Source organism: Meleagris gallopavo, chromosome 12 (genome assembly GCF_000146605.3).
Source record: "Meleagris gallopavo isolate NT-WF06-2002-E0010 breed Aviagen turkey brand Nicholas breeding stock chromosome 12, Turkey_5.1, whole genome shotgun sequence".
Taxonomy (NCBI): domain Eukaryota; kingdom Metazoa; phylum Chordata; class Aves; order Galliformes; family Phasianidae; genus Meleagris; species Meleagris gallopavo.
In genome coordinates this window covers 19,097,492-19,116,911 of record NC_015022.2, presented here as the reverse complement: position 1 = coordinate 19,116,911, position 19,420 = coordinate 19,097,492, and the positions used below count along the sequence as shown (strand labels likewise).

Sequence of the window (19,420 nt, the reverse complement as noted above, 5' to 3'; positions counted from 1 at the left end):
CGCACGGCCCCGCACAGCACGGCGCGGGGCCGGACCGGCTCCCCCGTCTGGGCACCGTTACAAAGCCGCTCGTATTCGCCGGAGGAGCTGCCGCTTTGTCACGGAACGCGCTCCGAAGGCATTGTTCGGCCGCCTCAGAGCTCCCCTTCTGAACCAGCTGAGCTGTTAATGAAGAATGGGATCCTCAGCGTTGGCAGGTGCCGCTTTCACACAGAGCAGACGCTCCCGAGCCAGCTGAGCGCTTAATGAAAGCGGCATTCATGCCACGCAGCCGCGCTTTTGTCGGCCGCCTCTCGCCCGTGGCACGAAGGCTGTGCGATCTGCGCCCCGAGCGAAGGAGCGGCTGTGCGGAGGCTCCGTTCCTGCGGGCTCAGAAGGATCGCTGCTGATAGGAGCGGTGCTGCGTGCAGGGCTGCTGCCCGCAGAGCCCCAGGGCTGGGAGATGCCTCCAGAAAACTGCTTTGATCAATCAGTGTGCAGTTTTGATGAGTAATGTCATTTTTTCCCCCTTTTTAATAATTCACTCCCTAAATCCTACCAATGCCCGGCGCTCACATTCTGCCTTGCACATCTAAGCTCCCAAAGGCAGATTTCCAGATGCACACCTGATGCCAAGTGCTGTGTGTGCTGCTCTCTGCTCAGCACAACTTCCCCATGACCACACTCTGAGCAGCACTGCTGCCAGGCTCACCCCACAGGCCCAAAGCAGCCTTCCGTTCACAGCAGTGCCCTTCCCTTTACCTCTCTCAGGTATTTCAATAGAAATTGTCACACGTTCTGTGCGCATCATTGCAATAAACAACTTGCTTTGTTCTGATTGTGGTGCTTGAGCCGTGGAGAACAAAACCTGCATGTCTGTCAGCAAGAGCTGCTGGTGCTGCTGCTGCTGGTGCTCACGATGACCAAAGCACCGACCTCTGCTCTGCTGCCGTTTCTTGTCTGAATGCACCCATTTCTGTTCGGGTACTTTCTGTGTTTTCTCCACCCAGAGCTGAGAAATGAGGCTGTCAGCTCTGCTTTGCTCTGCAGCCAGCACTCTGGAAATACAGCAAAACAATGGTTCTTATTACCTGAGCTCTGGCACAGCCCCGGTGCCATGCAGACCAGATGTCTCACCGTGGCCCAGCTCTCGGGGTTTGCTCATCATTTACATGGCCAGCAGCGCCGGCATCGTTGTTATTATACTTCCAAATGAGCTGAACTCACAGGGCCCGGCCCATTCTCCCGAGCTGTCTGCAGCAGGAAGCAGGCTGGAACGCATCGTGTTTGGTACCCAGGGCAGCAGTGGCAGCTGTGTTCTCCTCCTGGGTGCTGGCAATGCTGTGCGCCCTGAGCAGGCACGTGCTTTGGGTCCCTGGGCTGTGCCTGTGCTGCCCCAGCAGCAGCCCCAGGGGGACAGGCTGCAGCACGGAGCCTCCCGGCTCCAGGCATGTAAAATTGTAACCGTGATTTGCAATTATAACCAGAGGATAACATTTCAGCCTGCTAGGAGGAGGTGGGAACCTGCAGCGCGATGCAGATTAATTACTGCTGACACCCAGGGGATGGGCTCATTAGGCTGCAGTCTCCTTCCCTCCCAGCACAAAGTTTTTGCTCTAGGAAGCGATTTTGGGAGGTGACTGCAGAGCTGAGCCCCGGGCAGTCGCAATGTTCGGCCCCAGAGACCCCCAGCCAGAAGGGCACAGTTGGCAGTGGGGCGATGTGGGGCAATGTGGGGCACACAGCTTCTGCTCAGCGGGAACCAGCAGTGAGCCCCCATGAACCGCTGTCTTACAGCTGTGGAATTTCTGCGCTCACAACATTTACAGCCCTCAGTCTGATGTCACAGCGTGCTACACTGTTTCTTGGGCCCAAATGTCACCCTGAGAAGGAGCATCCCAGGGTGGGGGCTGGTGATAGCACCCAGCGAGAGCAGAACCAGGGAGGGTGTCACTCTGGGTGGGGATGTGGGCCGGGGATGTGTCCCCACCTCCATCCCTGGCTGCGTCCTGTGGGCTCTGGGGCTTCTTGGCAAGACATTTCCTTCCTGCACCTCCTGTAAGCTGCCCCACGGGCTCCAAGTCGTTGGCCTTTTTTGGCCTTGAAGATCATTGTTAGGCTTTCTGCACAAGGATTTCTTCACTTGTGAAGGAGAGAGACAGCACGGAAGTGCGACTGCTGAAGCCAGCAATTCACAGCAAACAACTGCTTTGACTTTTTTCCTTCTTGCAGAGCTGATGATAAGTGCGACACAAAAGGCTTTGCTCCGTGTGCTCGCAGCAGAGGCTGTAGATCGGAGGACTGTGATGGGGCACGCAGGGCTCTGTCCTCCTCCTGAGTCACTGCCTTGGCAGCAGCTGCATCACAAACCCTTCAGAGTGCAAATACAGCTCTCAGTCTCCTTGGGTACCCGTGGAGGTGATGCTCTCGGCATTTTTTGGCTAGCAAGGTACGCTCTGTGTTCTATCTAGGGAATACAAATGGGAATCGTTCTGAATCCAGCCCAGAAATCCATTTAGAACATTCCTATAATTCTATTTCCAGACTGCTGCTGATGCTGCCGGGGCAGACAGAAGGGTTTCTGCTCCCTGGGAGCACGGTGTGTGCCGGCAGCGCTGCTCGGTGCTGGTACTCCACGGTGTTATTTCTGAAAGTCCTGCTTCTCAATCTCCGTGACTAAGAAGTAATCACAGTCTCTGTCAAAAAAAGATATATATATCTCCTGATTGCAAAAGAACACTTGGAAATGTGAGGCACGTGCAGCAGCGTGTGCTCAGCAGGGGTCAGAAATAAGACAGCAGGGAAACAGCCCTGGGGGTTTTTGCTCTCCATGCCGTGTGTGGCACCCCCTGATCTCAGGCACAATTTTCAGTGCTGCCTCTGAGGCTCATGCAAGAAGTGAAGTGTGGGTAAACACATCAGAAAGGGATGTTCAGAGAAGCCTGAGGGACCTGGATACAGAATCCAGCAGGTTTGGGCACCGTGACTCTGTGAAGCTCTGCTGACCTCCACCCTTTATGTGCCCGTGGAGCTCCTGCTCTGCGTGGGGCTCTGGTCCCGCTGCCCCCAGGACAGCGCTGGGTTTCAGTGGGCTCAAGGGAGCAGAACCGAGTTCTGAGCTCTGAGCTGCTGCACAGAGAGCAGAGAAACCTCAGCACGTCCTCCAGCACCAATTCATCAGCTTGCTGCCCGGCCTCGTGCATGGACAGAGGGGCCGGAGCCGCTGGGAGCCCTCCCAAAACCCCTCCGGAGGTCAGCAGGGAGGTAAGCTGCCCCGAGGCAGAGCCAGTCTGTTCAGCAGCAACCTGACCCTATTAACAGCAAATAGCCCAGCGCCGCTGCATCCCCTCGTGGTAACATCATAAGGTTTGACAAGCGCTGGATTTCATTTAGATTTAATCTCAACTACTCGTGGCATGGCTGCGCTCAGCGCTGCCTCGCTGCCACTGCTGCAGGGCTGGGGGCACAGCAGCTCCCCCATCCCCATGTCCCACATCCCTGTGTCCCACGTCCCTCATCCCGCATCCTGCACACGCCCCACACCCCACAGCTGCCTCCCTGCACCCCACATCCCTCCCGGAGGCAGAAGCAGCTGAAGCTCTGCTGCCAGGAGCACAGCACAAGGCAGGTGCACACACACGGTGAGAGCATTCCAGGCAGCATCTCTTCTCTCAGCACGCTTTTGTTTTTCTCTTAAATATGTTATAATCATTTCCATCAAAGCTACTGGAACCCTTTTGTTTGAAGAAAACAGACCCCCGAAGTGCTTCTGTGTCTGAGCTGAGAATCCAGCAGCCTGGGTGGAACATTGACTGCTCCTGATCACCATGAGTTTAAGCGCAGATTTTTTGGCCATTTCAGCTGCAAGAGCGCAGCAAAGATCATTTGTGTGCTCACAGAAATGAGAATAGGGAGCGGAAATCCCCTGCATTTCTGAGGTCTGTGCATTTACTGCATCCCCTGGGTGGGAAGAGACAAAGCAGTGCATGATGGAGGCTGTGAGCCCACCTGGGAAGGCAGTGGGCACATGTGCTCACATGCAGCCACCCCGGAAACTGCCCTGGGTGTTGTGGTGTTTGGACAGCAGGAGCCCAGGTCAGCACTGGGAGCTGGGAGCTGGGTGTGCTCCCACTTCAGGAAGCCCCGGGGGTTTTGCTTCTGCTTTGAACGGATTTATTTTTCCCCTCGTATAAAATTATCCCTTAATTTAGAGTCAGTGTGAGATTCCCTTCTCCCTCCAGATTTCCCACTGCTGCCTGGGATCCAGAGATTGTGCTTAGCTGCAGAAAAGAAATTAAAGAATGGGTATTGTGCATAGAAAAACCAGCCGTTCCCATAAGAAAAAAAAACACCCTGGTGTAAGTGTGTTTGGGAAAGCAATTGGCATCTCTATTAACTGGGTTCTGAAATGTCGGCAACCATTTATGCATCCCTGGTGCAGGAATGGCAGGGGGGAATGACACAAGTGGGCTGCGGCCACCCAGGCTGCGTCCATGCATTCTTTGTGCTCCTGAGCCCAGAACTGCTTGGCATCCATGCAAACAGAGATGTGCAAACATTGCTCTTCAAAAAGCAGGAAGGAAACATGAAAGAAAGAGGAGTTAAAAAGGAGATGAAGGCCTTGGAAGCAGACAGCAATTAACCTCCATGCTTTGAAAATGTGACGGCACAGTGTGGCAAAATCCTTCTGGTGAGCACCATGTGCTCAGCCCCAATGGGGACAGCACGGCCACGCAGCTCAGTGCTCACACAAGGGCTCTGCAGCCCCCAGCACTGCGTGAGTGTGTTGGAGGGAGAGGGGACATCAGGACGTCCTGGAGTGGCACCAGGAGCAAACTGCAGGCACGGGGGCTGTGGTCAGGCAGTGTGACAGCGGGGCAGTGAGGGAGGCTTCATGTTTCACTGCCCAGGACCGGGGCACGATGCCCTCAGAGCCCTTCCCTTTATCCCCGGGATACTGACCCTGTGCTGCTGCTCACAGCTCTGACGTGCGGCAGCTCTGACAAGCTGCGATCGCGTGTTTGCACCTGCAAGCAGCAGCAAGAACGAGCAGAGAGCAAAGACGGGGGGCAGGCACCTCCCTGAGAGCAGCATCTCTGAGCTGGGGAGAGCTGATGGCCTCGGCCGCCTGGATGGATCCTGAGAAGCAATGGCAGCCGAGGGAGCAGGTGAGACAGAGCGCACCTGCAGAAGGCTTCACACAGATTTCCAGTGTCTGAAATCCGAGCAGTGAGGATAAGCATCCTTTAGTGCCAACTTGCACCCATAAACCCAGCGAGCGCAGTGCTTGCTTGGTGCACGATGTAAAGCCTGAGAGGTGCTGGCCAGTGGGACTCCCACGTCCATCACTCGTGTTCTACCCACGCTACGGACAGCTGCAGGACCAAATGCATCCTCCTAGGTTGGTCCCAGACAAGCTGGGGAGGTTTGCACAGCAGACAATCAGGTTTTACTCCGAGTGACTGAGCTCCACCATCGGAAAGACATTTCACTGTACTTATGCTTCCCAAACTCTTCTCCCGAAGCAGCAGGAGCTGCAGTGAGCCCAGCATGCCGTGCTGCTCCAGAGCCCATCCCCTCCTCTCTGCCTCTGCCCGTCCGCTGCGGTGGCACAGCTGTGCAGGGGACATCAGGGGGCACAGAACGGCCACAGACCTCAGGTCCCAGCATCTCCAACACAGCGAGTTGGAAAGAGAATAGATGAGGTTCCCATGGGAACGGAAAGTGCTGACATTTCTAAACTAAAAAAGGAAAGAAGCAGCAAAGCATGTGCTCAACATGACTGAACGCACATGGAGGGGGGTATTTGTTTTTCCCCTCTTCTGTGCTTGAAGGTTAGGCACTTTTAAAGTAATTCCCATTAGGACACACAAGAGGCAAGCAGAGTTCCTGTTTGTCCTGTTTGGGGGCTGTCAGTCAGGCTGGCTGCCTGCAAAGCTCGTCCTCATGCAGGACAGCACTGTGCAGCCTTTACCTGCAGCACACAGACGGAACCGAAGCGCAATGAACTCCTCTGAAGCACTTCTGTCTCATGCAAAATGATTGAGATAAATAAGGCAAATTAAACTGCCACATTGTGGTGAGTGAATAATTTGTAATGGCCGGATGAAATGTATTAGCTGCAGGGTAATTAAGAATCCCGGAGCTTCAGATGAGAAGATGTGGAGCACGAGGAGATGTTTGTCCTCCCGCTGGATGGCACGGCTGCACACGGGCTGGTGGATCAGCGGGGCCACCGGGTGTTCTGCTGCTGCATGGAGACCCCCAGGGCACCCGTCCCAGGAGCAGGAGGGGCTCTGGTTCTTCCAGGCAGCTCCAGCTCTGCACAGTGAGGAGAAGTCGCCGAGGGAGAGGTTGGCGGTTGGCTTCTGCTCACCTTAAGGCATGACTAAGGAGAAGGGGTTAGGAGGGCAGGGAGGCTGAGCCCACCACCCCAACCATCAATCTCCACCCCATCCACATGGCTGCAGGAGCTGCGGTGCAGGGAACCTGGATGCATCTCCCCCTGAGCATGGCAGAGCCATGGGACAGAGGTTTAAACTATCTACATTCTTGTAAAGAGGAAGTGGTGAATATTTAAAGGAATGCTTGGATTTCTCTCCTGGTGGAGCAGCTTTCTCAGCACGAGCAGTGCCCACAGTCCCACAGAGAGACCTTCTGCAGGAAAACACAGCTCCATCCCATCCCGTCCTGTCCTGTCCTGTCCCCGCTGCCTGAGGAGCACAGAGGCACTCCAGTGGGGCCCCTCCTGCACCCCAGGTGAAACCCTGAAACCTGGGGGACTTTATCATTTATTTCCACCACTGGCGCCCAGCACAGTGCAGGCTGGGGCACATGGCCACACCTCTGCCAGCCTGTCCCTGCCATGCTGCTTGTGAAAACACAAATATTTTTAGGTACTTGTTCTCTCGAAGTGTTTCAGAATATTTCCATCCTTTCCCTTGCACCTGTGTGGTTTTTATCTTCCTCCCCAGCGCAGCCCCGTGACGCCGTTATCTGGAGGCAGAAGCGCGGTGCTGAGCAGATGCTGCAGGAGAGGTTTCCCAAGCAACAGTAACCAGGTGGGGGTGCAGCCCCAGCCCGACCCCCCCACCCGCCTGGGGGACCCCTCCCCTGCATGCACTCGGCACTCCCACTCTCAGCAGGGCCTGCGGCAGCCACGCAGCACCCAGCACACCGCTCCGAGATGCCGCACAGCCTATTTTCTCCACCAGCTTGCGCCTCGCTCCCCATCCCTCCTCCCATAGCCTGCTTTCCTCAGGCTGTGTCATTCAGCGACTGCTCGGTGACAGCAGCGGCTTTATCACTGCCATGCAGAGCCGTGCCTCACAAAAGTCCTGGTGACGGGCGTGGGAACCATTTCCCTACCTGTGGCTCTGCACCCCAAGGCCCTCCCGGCCCCACTGAGCACCGCAGGAGGTGCTGCCCCAGGGGATGATGGATGGGGGCACCCAGCCCACGGCTGCTCCTGATGCAGGTGCTGCAGGAGGCAGCGCAGCGGGGCAGGCGGTGCACCCGAATGCAGGCTGACCTGCTGCCAGCACACCCAGCACATGGCAGCCAGCTGCCCTGCCCTGCCCTGCCATCGGGCAGGGAGGAGATCAGCACAGGAAGAGGCATTCTTTGGGGTTTCCATCAGAGAGCGGGGCATAGAATAGAATAGAGAACTATTCTACACTATGGAGATCTTCTCCACTTCTCCATTCCGACAAAACTCAGGTCTCCTCTGCTGATCCTGTCCTTGGGAACCACGATCGGCCTCAAAGCATCCGCCTCAGCACAGCTGTTTCCACCTCAGTAGCCGCTCAAAAAGACTTAAAGGCTTCACGTTGTCTGTGCACAGGGAAGAAGTGACAGAAACCTTGTCAAAAGGGAATAAAGCGATCAGGAAACAGCAGCGATTGCATGGAAATTTTGTAGCTCCAGAATGTTCTAATGGGAGCTCTGGAGTTCCAGCAGCCTCTGCTCAGCCCATCCCTGCCTTCATACAGACAGACAGCAGGAAGAGTGGTGGTGAGAGCCAGAAGCCAAGGGGAGCCCAGCCCAGCCCGCGTTGTGCTGATCACAGAGGAGGACCTCGATTCCCTTGAACCCAAGTGTGAATATTTTATTGCAAAGCAACAACGCAAACAAGGGGGCATGCAGAACCACCTGCACTCTGCAGAGCTCCCCAGAAATGGGCCACAACGCTCAGGGAGGTTACGCAAGCAGCCCCACCCCTAACACAGAGCGTTGGGCTTCCTCCTAGTTTAAATCTGATGAATTGTGCTATTTTAATCCACTTTTAAAGTATGTCATCTGTATGCTAATCGCTGACCTTTTCCCAGAGCCCTTCGGGCGCCCAACAAATGGGTTACATCTGTTACCCCGACTGCAGTGGGCAGGTCGGGCGGTGCTGGTGCTCCTTGGCACAACGCTGGGGCAGCAGCTCCAGCAGCCCAAGCACAGCGCTGCAGAAGCCCAGCAGGTGTGCACATGGAGCACCTTACTGCACCTGGCAGGTTTTGCAAGTTTCCCAGGTTGTCTTAAGTTCAGCAATCCTTCACAAAGCACGAAGGTAGATTGCATTTTACCTGCTCGCTTTTGGAGTTGAACTGCTTAGTTCTCTAGCGTTGTTCTAGATGCACTTCTCTGTGAGAGAAGACAGTCCCGGTGGACAGCCACCCAAATGACGTGTGAAGATGGTTCTGGTGCATGATGGCACAGCTCTCCATCCAGCTCACATCCACCCAAGCGCACCCAAAGCTTTGCCATCCCAAGCCCCACTGCAGCCCTGCAGCACACCCAGCCCACACGTGCTCCACGTTCACAAAAGACCCAGACAAGACAGTCTTCCACAATGAGAGAAACCTGTGTTAATTCAGGCTTACGACTACAACCCCCATAACGACTGCCTCCTGACATGAGACGTAAGCAAGCTCCCACGTGTCACTTCTCATCGCCCGCCATATGCTTTGATGGCTGGAAGCACGCATGACCAGTAGAAAGCCTTGGATGCCCTCTCCCTTTTGTAGGGCATTTCTTCATTTTTTCCCCATGAAAAAGCTCTTTTTGATTGAAGGGTTTTGATCGCTTTCCCCCATTATAAGAGGGCTGACAGGCGTGATGTGCAGCACAGCACCCTCGACACCTCCCTGTGTGCTGCCCTGCTGCTGCAGAAGGCTTTTGGCACCCAGTCCCACCCACCCACAGGGGCTGGCACCAGAGAACGTTGTGTGGGGTGCTGTAGTGTACAGCCCCTATCTCCAGACAGTGCTGCAGCCTTAGAGGGCACCCAGAGAAGCGGAGAGAGTAATGGAACAGAAGCAGCCAATGGGCACCGACTGCAGCCCTTCCTCGGAAAAAAAGGGAAAGCATTTCCCAGAGCTTGTTTAACCCATCTCTGATTTTTCTACCACCATTTGCCAGCATTAAAGGGCCACGAATAAATGTAAAAGAGCTGCAAAGTGGGAAGTATTTCAGTTCTCATTTTTCACTGGAGATTGGAGAGCCCAGCTGGCTTCACACCGGGAGCTGACAGCGGAGCAGACGGATGTGCTTCTGCTGCAGCTGTGTGTGAGGAGGGACATCACTGCTGGGTGCAGGTCCTGCCCGGGGCTGCAGATCCCATGGGCTCAGTGTGAGCAGCAAGAGCTGGCTGCACAGAGCTGAGCTCCAGGGATGTTTGATGCTGTGGCTCTCCAGCAGCAGCAGACCCGTGCAGAAGCCCAGGAAATGTTGTGTTTCTGCTCAGTTTCAGGCAACTGTCTGACTGCTGCATCATAGAACCATAACCTGGGTTGAAAAGGGCCATAATGATCATCTCATTTCAATCCCCCTGCTGTGTGCAGGTCGCCAACCAGCAGACCAGGCTGCTGTGTGTGTCCAAAGCCACATCCAGCCTGGCCTTGAATGCCTGCAGGGATGGGGAGCATCCACAGCCTCCTTGGACAACCTGAATGCCCTCGTCCATGCAGTTGGGTGCCATCAGGTACTTTGATGCTGTTGTTAGAAGAAGATTCCATCCTGCTGTTTACACCCTGGCAGCAGCAGGGCTGTTCCTGGTGCTGCTGGGGGCACACGGAGCCCAGAAGCTGGGACACACCAGGCATGTGGGTCAGAGCTGAGGCTGGCACATGGCTTTACTGTTATCTACAAAAACCCCACACATCATGCAATACTGCCAGATTTCATAAATGTACCATGACACAATGGTTACATCTGGGAGTTATTTTTGTAAAAAAAAAAGCACAGGGGTGATGTGATCCTGTCTACTCAGGAAAAACACTGCTTTGATCCATACAGAGTTTAACAGCCCATCTTGTAACACGCTGTTGAAAAGCAAGCAGGATCTCAAGCTGAACGCTGCCCGGCCGCAGGGTGCCTGCAGGCAGCGATGCAGCAGCACAGCTCAGGATGCAGCAGGGTGCTGCTCTCTGCCTGCCCAAATCCTGTGTCCTCATCCCACCGCACTCCCTGTGATGCTTAGTGCTTGCTAACTAATGGCCGTGGCATCACCAAGGCAAAGCCCCACCACTCTCTGTTAAGTTCAGGAAATGAGTGTGTTTCTGGGCAGTGAAGGTGCTTGGGTGTGCAAAGCAGTGTGGAATTTCCTGCAACACTCATGCTCTGAGTTCAGCTCATCCATGCTGGCAACGGCCAGGTGAGCACAGCCCCATCGATAGGCACAGGACTTAGGGCACGATAAAACTGCAATACACCTGTGAGCGCAGAGAAGCCAAGGGGTGAATGGCACAGGAGTTTTCCCAGGCAGAGCTGGCATCCATGAGCTTTGATTTGCCGTTGTGCATTTGTGCAGCCCCTGCAGGGCACAGACAACCGTGACTGCTTCAGCCAATACCAACTGAGCAGGCTGTGCAGGGCTCTGCCAGACCACGGCTAAAGAACTCAGCCCCCAGAGGAAGCTCTGTAGGGTCCTGTCCCCAACAGCTGCATGGCTGGCAGGTGCCCCACCAGGGCAGCAGTGCCCTGAGCTCATCCCAGGCTGAATCCCATGTTCAGAGCTGCCTCCTCCTCCCTTCCCACAGGGCCACCAGGTCCCAGCGGGATGCGGTAATTAAGCCGACACGGAAGAACACAACTGCTCTTCAAAGGGCTGACGGAGCACTGGGGAGTTTTCCCGTCAGTGCACAGCTGCACGTGGGGGGAGTGCAAAAAAGGCAAAAAAAGGTGCAGGAAGAAGGTAGGAACAGAAGGACCAGAAATGCACACGCAGCACCAACACCGCGCCAGGATGCACGGCAGCTCGGTGAGGGGAGGGCTGCTAAAGCACTGCCGTGGGCCAGAGCCACGTCCCACAGAACCCACAGCCCTGCAGCAGAGCGCTGCAGCCGCACGGCCAGCAGGAGCTGAACCAGATCTGCTCCTCGGGGCTCTGGGAGCCACAGCACTGCACATCTGTAACCACCAGTAGTGGCCAGGTGTGGTCCTGAGAGCAGCTCCCCTCCTGCTTTGCGTGTGACGGCGGCATTTCCAGTAGAAAGGAAAAGATCCCTCGGAGGTGAGGAGCAGTAGAGATAAGTCTGATTAGGAAGATAACTATTAATAGCAATTATGCTTTGATTACTATGCCTAATCTTTTTGAACCAGCAGTTTCTAGCATGTCCTTTACCAAACAAAGAACCTAGCCCTTCCGACTCGGTGTCCAACAAATAGATTTCAATGGCCCCAGTTTTTGGAAGACAAAAACTCTTTGCCTTGGGAAGAGGCAGGCAGACACACCGCCTGTTGCTGGGCAGCACTGCATGCGTCGAGGTGCCCATCGCAGCTCCTGCCTGCTGAGGAATGGCTCGAGCTCAGGAAGGACCAAACGTGGGGTAAGCTACAGGTACAGCCGTGCCCGCGTGCACAAATACCCAGATAGGGATCTGAGACTTTCAGCTGTTCTCTGCGGAGTCAGACCGGTCGTTGTAATGAGCTGAGGACCCCAATTTCCCAGCTGTTTGCATCTCACCCTGCAGGCGCTGCCCGCCGGGCTGGCAGTGGGTCCCCATGGCAGCACCTCTCCGTGCCCATCTGGCAGCAGCTGTCAGTGTGAGATGTGTGGGCTCAGCTGTGCCCCACGGACAGCAGGCAGGGACGCAACGGGGGAACCCAGAGACAGACAAATGGTGAGGCTGCGGAGCAATGCTGGGGCAGAAACTGCCTTAAGGAATGGGCTGAGGAAGCAGTCCTCCTCAAACCAGCTCATGTTGGCCTCTGTGGAAGAGGTGCTCAGCAATAACTCCCCTCCGAGGCTGCCTGCTGCTCCCACCACACAGCAGTGCGGGGTGTCTGCCTGTCCTTTGGCAGAGGACACCTCCAGGAGAGGTGCAGGCACTCACAGAGCACTGCACACCTCCTCCTGCTCCCACAGCTCCGCTGCAATGACGGGCACACGGTCAGATCCCAGCCATGCTGAAATAACCAAATCATCCAAGACTCAGCTGAACCAATTACCTGGGACGGTACGTGACTCCTGCCTTCCCAAATGGAGAGAAGCGTCTTGCTTTCTGCTCATGCCTCTCTATGAAAGTGATTTTTAAACACTTTAATCTAATTAACATTTGGAGGCTGAGAAACTGCTGACGGAGTTCAGGTGATGAGGACTGGATATGGCCACAAGGTGCCAACAAGGAGAAACCCTCAGGTTGGGGCTTAGGAAAAGAGCATCCTTTGTAGGAGGCAGCAGGTGGGGGGTGGGCAGGTCCTGCTGACCCATCCACTGCCCCGTGAATGCATGGCTGTGTGCTCAGCTTGATGTGCAGGCAGCTCCAACCCAGCTGGGATCCTGCCCAGCACCGAGCCTGGTGCTGCAGCTCTGCGAGAGCAGGTAGCAGTGCTGGGAGATTAATGGCAACCATTTACATAGCAACGACCTTGCGAGCACTTACAAGAAGGCAGGCCTTGATTAGCTCACTGCTAATTAAATGGCCGTAGTGAAAGTGCACACAGGATGAGGAGCACAGGTCAGTGCTGAGCACACGGGATGTGATGCAGCATCACCGTGTGCTTTGGGTTGGGGGAACATCTCGTCCAACTCCCTGCTAATTCAGAGCTTCTGTTTAGTGTACGTTGTGTCCCAGGGCCTCTGTGCAGAAATAAATATTGAATCAGAGGATGGCACCAGCGATTCATTCTGGTGAGCCCTTGTGAAGTTATCACAAAGGAGATGTCCTGAACGATACTCAAATGAAAGAAAGCAAAAGGGAAGCATCTGTTACTAACGTTTACAAACTGAATGTAACAAGCGACCACTTGGTTTCAAACTGGGGCAGAAGGAAAAGATTTCCTCTTTCCCTCTTTCCAGCACCGCGCTCCTGGGGGGAGAGCGTGCCTTCAGCAGAGCACAGCCTGGGCACGGAGGACATCAGAGCATCCCCTCAGCCCCAGGCCACGGCCCCAGCTCCCAGCAGGACTCGTGGGAAAGAAGAAACGCCGCAAGGAGGGATGGGCACAGCCCAGGGCTCGTGGAATTCGTGCTCCCCTCATCCTGTGAGATTCGAGCTGCTCGTGGGGATGAGATGAGGGCATCGAGGGCATCTCCGTTCCTCAGCTGCTGCATAAGCAGATTAACTTCACTTGTGGCTGATCGTGGAGAAATGGATCAGCAGGAGTCCCTGACAAAGACAGATTTCTCCCCTGCTCACATTCTGCTTGCTCGCAGCAAACGCTGGATGATGTTATTTATGTGACCTGCCTCCCCTCTCTCATTAGCATCCCCTCACATCTCAGCCTCCAGCCTCTCGCAGCCCCCCGTGAAGTCAGGCATTCCCAAGGCAGCCCCAACCATCACCGTGCATCCTGATGACCGAACCCCTGCAGAGCACCCTGACCCCAACTGCAGCCCACTGGAAAAGGGAGTTAGAAGACAGCAAAGTAAAGCCATTTCTGTGCACAGCTCCATCAGCTTCTTTCTCAGAACTGAGCTTCTCAGAAGCCCTCCAGCAGGATACCTGTGCTGCTCACAGGGCAGGCCCTGCTCCTGCTTTCCTCCTGAAGCACAGCTCTTGCTGAGCCCGTGCTGCCACGGGCTGCCCTGCTCACCAAAAGGGCACTGCAAAGGAGGGCAGGAAGGCACGGGGTGACCCAGAGAAGGATGGCACCTCTGGCATTCAGGTGTTTCCCACATCCCTGTGTCCTCCCACCACAGAACACAATGCCTGGGTGCACTCCCAGCACACCCCTGGAACATGGAATGCCTCCCACGGCATTCCCCATTCTCACTGCCCTGCAGCACAGGAGAGGTGCTCCTGGAGGAACCCTTCGCCCCCAGTGCTGCTGTGATGCACAGAGCTCCCAGTCAGCTCGCCCTGACCTGATGTCCACAGCAACCCCCCAAACTGAGTGGGAATTCACTGCAGTGCATTCAGCAGCCACTGCCAGCTCACACCACGCAGGGGGAGCACGGCTGACCCTCTTGTTCTGCATCTCGGCTCAGAGGGCTTAATGAGACTGAACGTTAATGAGAAAAATACTGAGCGATGAGAAGGAAGCTATTGGCAGTGATAGAACAGGGCAAGGTTTGAAGCGGGCGTGTGGCACAGGACAAGGAGCCCAGGCACAGATGTGGATACCCTCGAGTGCCACTTCAAACACAATCCAGGCACTCCCAGAGGTGGTGACTGCACTACAGCGTGTGGTTTCCTCCCTTAAAGCTGCTCCGGTCATTTCATTGGCTGCAGAAGGCCTCGGAAATCTGCCATAGCAATACCCCTCAAGCTAGAGAAGCCTTTTTTTTTTTTTTTTTTCTTGTCCCATGAAATCTCACTTATATTTAGCAGAGCTTAAATTATTTTCCTTCCTCGCACGCGTTCCCCAGCAACAAAACACGACGCTAATTGAAGAGGAACGCGCTGGGAAACCACAGCAGCACCGCGAGGCCGAAGCAGCGCAGCAGCACCGGGTACCAAACTGCCCTGCTGAGCTCAGTCCTGCACGCTGCAGGGGTACCAGACCACAGCAAAGCTGCACTCCCTGCTCAGCTCCATGGCGGAGCAGCGCTGTGCCGCACCGACCCGCGGCGATGGCACGAAGGGAGCGCTGAGCTGCTGCTGCCCACCTGTCCCACGGCCCCCAGCGCTGCCCCTCTGGATGAGGGGTGCCTTCGAGGCACAACTGCAGCGTCTGTGCTGTTAAGCAAATACGGCAAAAGTTAACTGGAAATAAAGGGGGAAAAGCAGCAGCGTGGAATTCAGTGGGCGGCTGAGGTGCATCGCTTCCTACACAGTGCAGTGAAACACACCGGTGTGAAGCGCATCCGTGTGCGAGGCTGCAGAGATCTGAGCTGCAGCTTTCTCTCTTGGCTCCTTCCCACGTCCTGACTGTCACAGCCATCCTCCTGCCCTGCCTGTGCAGGAACACGGCAGGAGGAGCAGCGGATGAAGCTGGGGAAGAAGAGGAACCACTCAGGACTTTGACAAGACAGGAATTTCACCCTTACGTGACACAAAAGCTCTTCTAAGATAGATGTCGTTAATGAAGCTCCACACATTGATTAATCTGGTTCTCGTAATGAGTTTGGATAAAGTCTCAAATGAAGGAGATGTCGGGAAAGCACACAACGCCGACGGGAGCGTGTCACCAAACAGCACTGCTTTGCCATCCCCACGCGTTGAGCTTTTGCTTTGGGAAGAGGAACTGAAGGAAACGGCTTTTTGCTGAGTGCTGCACATTGCCAGAAATGCGCATTTGAATCCACACCTGCAGCGCTGGCTTGGAGGTGAAGTGCTGCTGAGCTCACTCAGAGCTCATCGTCTGCCCAGCAATCAGACGGCAGCAACCAAAGCTCAGGAGCCGCTCAGCCTCTCTGCAAGGCCGCCACCCCTCGGCACCAACACATCGGCTCCAGCGATCCCGTGCAGCGAAGCTCTCCCAGCAGCAGAGCTGCTCCGTGCTCAGCGCTCCTGCACGCACCGACGGGGGGATGCTGGCGAGCAGCGCTGCTCAGCGGGACGGCGAGTGACCCACCTCGCCCACGGATGGAGTCTGGCAATCAGCTTTCAAAGGACGTGCTGAAAGTCGGAGCTGATTTCAGTCCTGCGTTCCTGCTTGTAAGAAACGCGAACTTGTGACACAGGTGGGGGGAAAGGAAGAAAGCAGCATTACGCTGCTGCAGATGGAAAGCAGCCTCAGAGCATGTAAGGTACACGCTTCTGAAAGCACAGGTTTTCCATAAAGCCAAAGAGCTCATAAAGTCACTGCGCCCTCACACACAGCATTCACATCTCTATACCTGAGCCTGTGCAACACTTTCGACTCCACAGCTGCGTTCCCATCATTTAAGAAGAGGAAGAAAGTCTGGAATGAGTCACAGCAACACAGAGCACAAAGCGGAGCTCCAGGAGACCCAGCTCAGGAACATCACCTTGTCCACAGGGGAACAGCCCAAATGCAGCAGCTCTGCTCCCAGTGCTCAGCCACAGCCATACCTGGCACAGCACAGCACAGCGCAGCCAGGAGCAGCCACTGGAGGGGCTGCTCTGCACACGCTGTGTGCCCCACACCCAGAGCCCTCTGCCTGCACTGGCTGAGCAGACAGCCCACACTCAGAACCCCTTTCTATACACACATCATTGAAATCACTCCCACCAAAACCCAGCTGACCTTCCTGGGCAGCCCTGTTACCTGCACAACCCCTAAATCAGCCTCCAGTGCCCCACTCAGCCCCACTTAAAGCCCCTCTCCCATCCTCTCAGGGCTGAAGCTCTATTTAAGCCATTTAAGATGAGGTCTGGGTATCTATACCTTATGAGCATTGTTGTGGGGTGCTTCAGCTCTCACCTCTGGCTGTGCAGGAGAGGTTGGGAAGCAGTGCTGGGGCCTGAGCCATTGCCTTGCCTTGTGGAGCTGCCCCTGGGCTGCATTTTGCTGCTGGGGTCACTGCTCAGCCCCACATCACTGCTCCCCAGCAGCTGCTCCTCGGTCTCTGCCACTCAGCTGCATTTTTGTACCTGCTGATAACTCACAGGTGTGTATAATTCCATTTGGACATTTTTCCTTCTGTCTGAACCCATTCCAAGCCAGGCTCTCCCTGACTGCCCCGCCACTGGTGTGCACAGAGCACCTTTCCCTGCAGCACTGCAATGAAACCCAACACATCAAAATTCATCTTTCATTTAAACAGCTGCTTCAGATTCTGAGGGGCTCTAAATGCTTTGATGGGCAGAGCGGTGCAGACTCGTCCTGTTTGTTGGTTTAAATGTCAAAATGTCTCAGCAATAATGCACTGCAGAACACCACGGTTCTAAAAATATTGTGTTTGGGGTTCTTATGCTTTATAGCAGAAAATGAAGGGAAATAAATAACAACCAGAAAACCCTTTGCCAGGCAGGATATCTGCAGTAAAGTCAAACAAAAATCAGGCACATAATGTGCATTTCATCAGGAAAAAGCCATTCTGCTTCGTGAAACCACTGAAGGGATGTCTGTGACCTGCCTGCAAATGCTGCGGGAGAGCACGCAGCTGGGAAGCTTTAGAACAGCTCTTAGCATGCAGCGCAGGGAGAGGGCTGTGCCAGGCAACAGCCTGGGGAATTTCAGGTACTTGTAAGTCAGAATGCATATTCTTGAAAGAAGTCAGCCTTTTAAGAACTTCACTGCCTTGTTCATCGCTCCATGCGCCCCAGATCCATACAAAGAAATGATACCGTGTGTTTTCCCCCTTGACCTGTCCAGCCCCGGAGCCACAGCAGCCCAAAGCATCGGATCCTCCCTGCTCCTCTGTACCTCTGTGCACTGCGTGATCATTTCCAGCTCTGTGTGCCCATAGACAGCAGTTACTTCTGCTTCCAAAACACTGAGGAGCACAATTTCTGCTCACTGACCGGCAGATAAGAGGAGAGAGGTGGTACTCCTGGTTACTGGGGGTCAGGCCTTAATTATGAGATAGGGCATGCACGAGACAGCAACAGCACGGGCAGCAGGACACCTCCTTAGCTTATGAGGTTCCCTGGAACGACGGCACTGCCTGCAGGGTCCCGCAGAGCCCCGCAGGGTCTCAGGCTGCAGCCCACGCTGCTTTTTCCACTCAGTCCTGACCTTGGAAAACATCAGAATGCCTTCCAGAAAAGCCACAACTTTGTGTTACCAACTTTCTCCATAATTTTGACATCCTCTGCACGCAGATAGAATATGAATTCAGTGAGATTCATTCTTCTCGGTAACCCACAAAACACACCACTGGAATCCCAGCTGTGCACTGAGCAGCCCTGGAGGAGCAGCTCCACGAGCAGTTCACATAACTGCACTCTGACCTGCACAGCACAGCAGTGCCGATGCACAATTACAGCACGCCTCCCTCCTTACCCCGCCGCCTGCAGGTTTCACCCACTGCTCGTTAGCTGTGCGGGAGGAACAACCTCTGCTATTCATCCCCTCCACATCACTCGCGGCTCCCAGTGCCTCCTTGCAGCTCTGCTCCTCGTTGCCTTTCCTGGGCTCCCCTGCAGTCCCTTTGATCGCCCCTCAGTTCGCGACCTCGTTAGGAGCTCCTGATGAGAACTGCAGCGCTCGGGAAGCAGCACAGCGTGGATCCGCACACTGACAGAACCCTCCCTTCATTCATTTCCAGCCCATCCCTCCCTACCCCCTTCATTTCTCTTTCCCCACTTGTTTTCTTCTTCTCACAGTGCCCTCGCAGACACAGGAGGCATTACCAGAGGGCTGTTTCTCCTGTATGCACTCCCCGACACCGACCAAAACTCAGTTCCTTTGCTGCCGCTCAGTTCCCCCACGTCCTGCAGTCCCACAACCCTTTTTACTCAGCTTCATTTTTATTATTCTGAAAAACAACACCTGATTCCCACAGATGGTGCTGTCCTGTTATTCATAGTTTCCTTTTTCCTCCTTCCCTCCCATCGCTATGAAATACACAAAAGAACACAAACCTATGTCCCTGTTAAACAAGCTCCTAACTCCATCCTTGCCAACTTCTCCCCCGTTCTCAGCCCCCAGGCAGACTCCTTTAGAGCTTGATAGTTTGGGAAATCTCTCCAAGGAGCTCAAGAAAACTTTCTTGAATTCAAGCACGTTGTGACAATCAAATAAATGTAAGCATTGATGTCTGAGCCCTGCAGAACTCTAACTGGAGCCACAGGAGCCTCGCCGAAGGGCTCCGCCTGCCCTTCCCAAACACACCGCGTTTGACACAGCGCTGGCAGTTTCTCCTCGGCCGCTTCTCTTCGCACTTGTGCCGCGCTGGTCGGGCTGGGAGGAGATCAGCGGGTGCTTTCCATGCCTTCGGCGGCTTTCTCTTACGCCCGCTTGGCTCTGCATTTAACCCCACAGATTGCTTTTGCATTTTGTTTGGACACAACTCGGGTTTCTCAGGACGGCTCCTCGTCCCGCGCAGCTCTGCGTGAGCGCAGCGCTCCCTTCGAGCTCCCGCATCGCCGCGTTGCCGACCCGCAGCCCCGGGCTGAGCTCCAGCACCGCCCCGCCCCCCAACGCCAAACGCCATTTA

At 55.0% G+C, this 19,420-nt stretch overlaps 1 long non-coding RNA gene across 1 annotated transcript; it reads right to left on the bottom strand.

Moving 5' to 3' along the window:
• Positions 1-15,016: 15,016 nt before the first annotated feature.
• LOC109369569 lies at positions 15,017-17,834 on the bottom strand. Its single transcript, XR_002118765.1, has 2 exons — positions 16,705-17,834; positions 15,017-16,004 (listed from the first exon to the last, which is right to left on the bottom strand). It is a non-coding gene; the product is annotated as an uncharacterized LOC109369569 (long non-coding RNA).
• Positions 17,835-19,420: the final 1,586 nt, after the last annotated feature.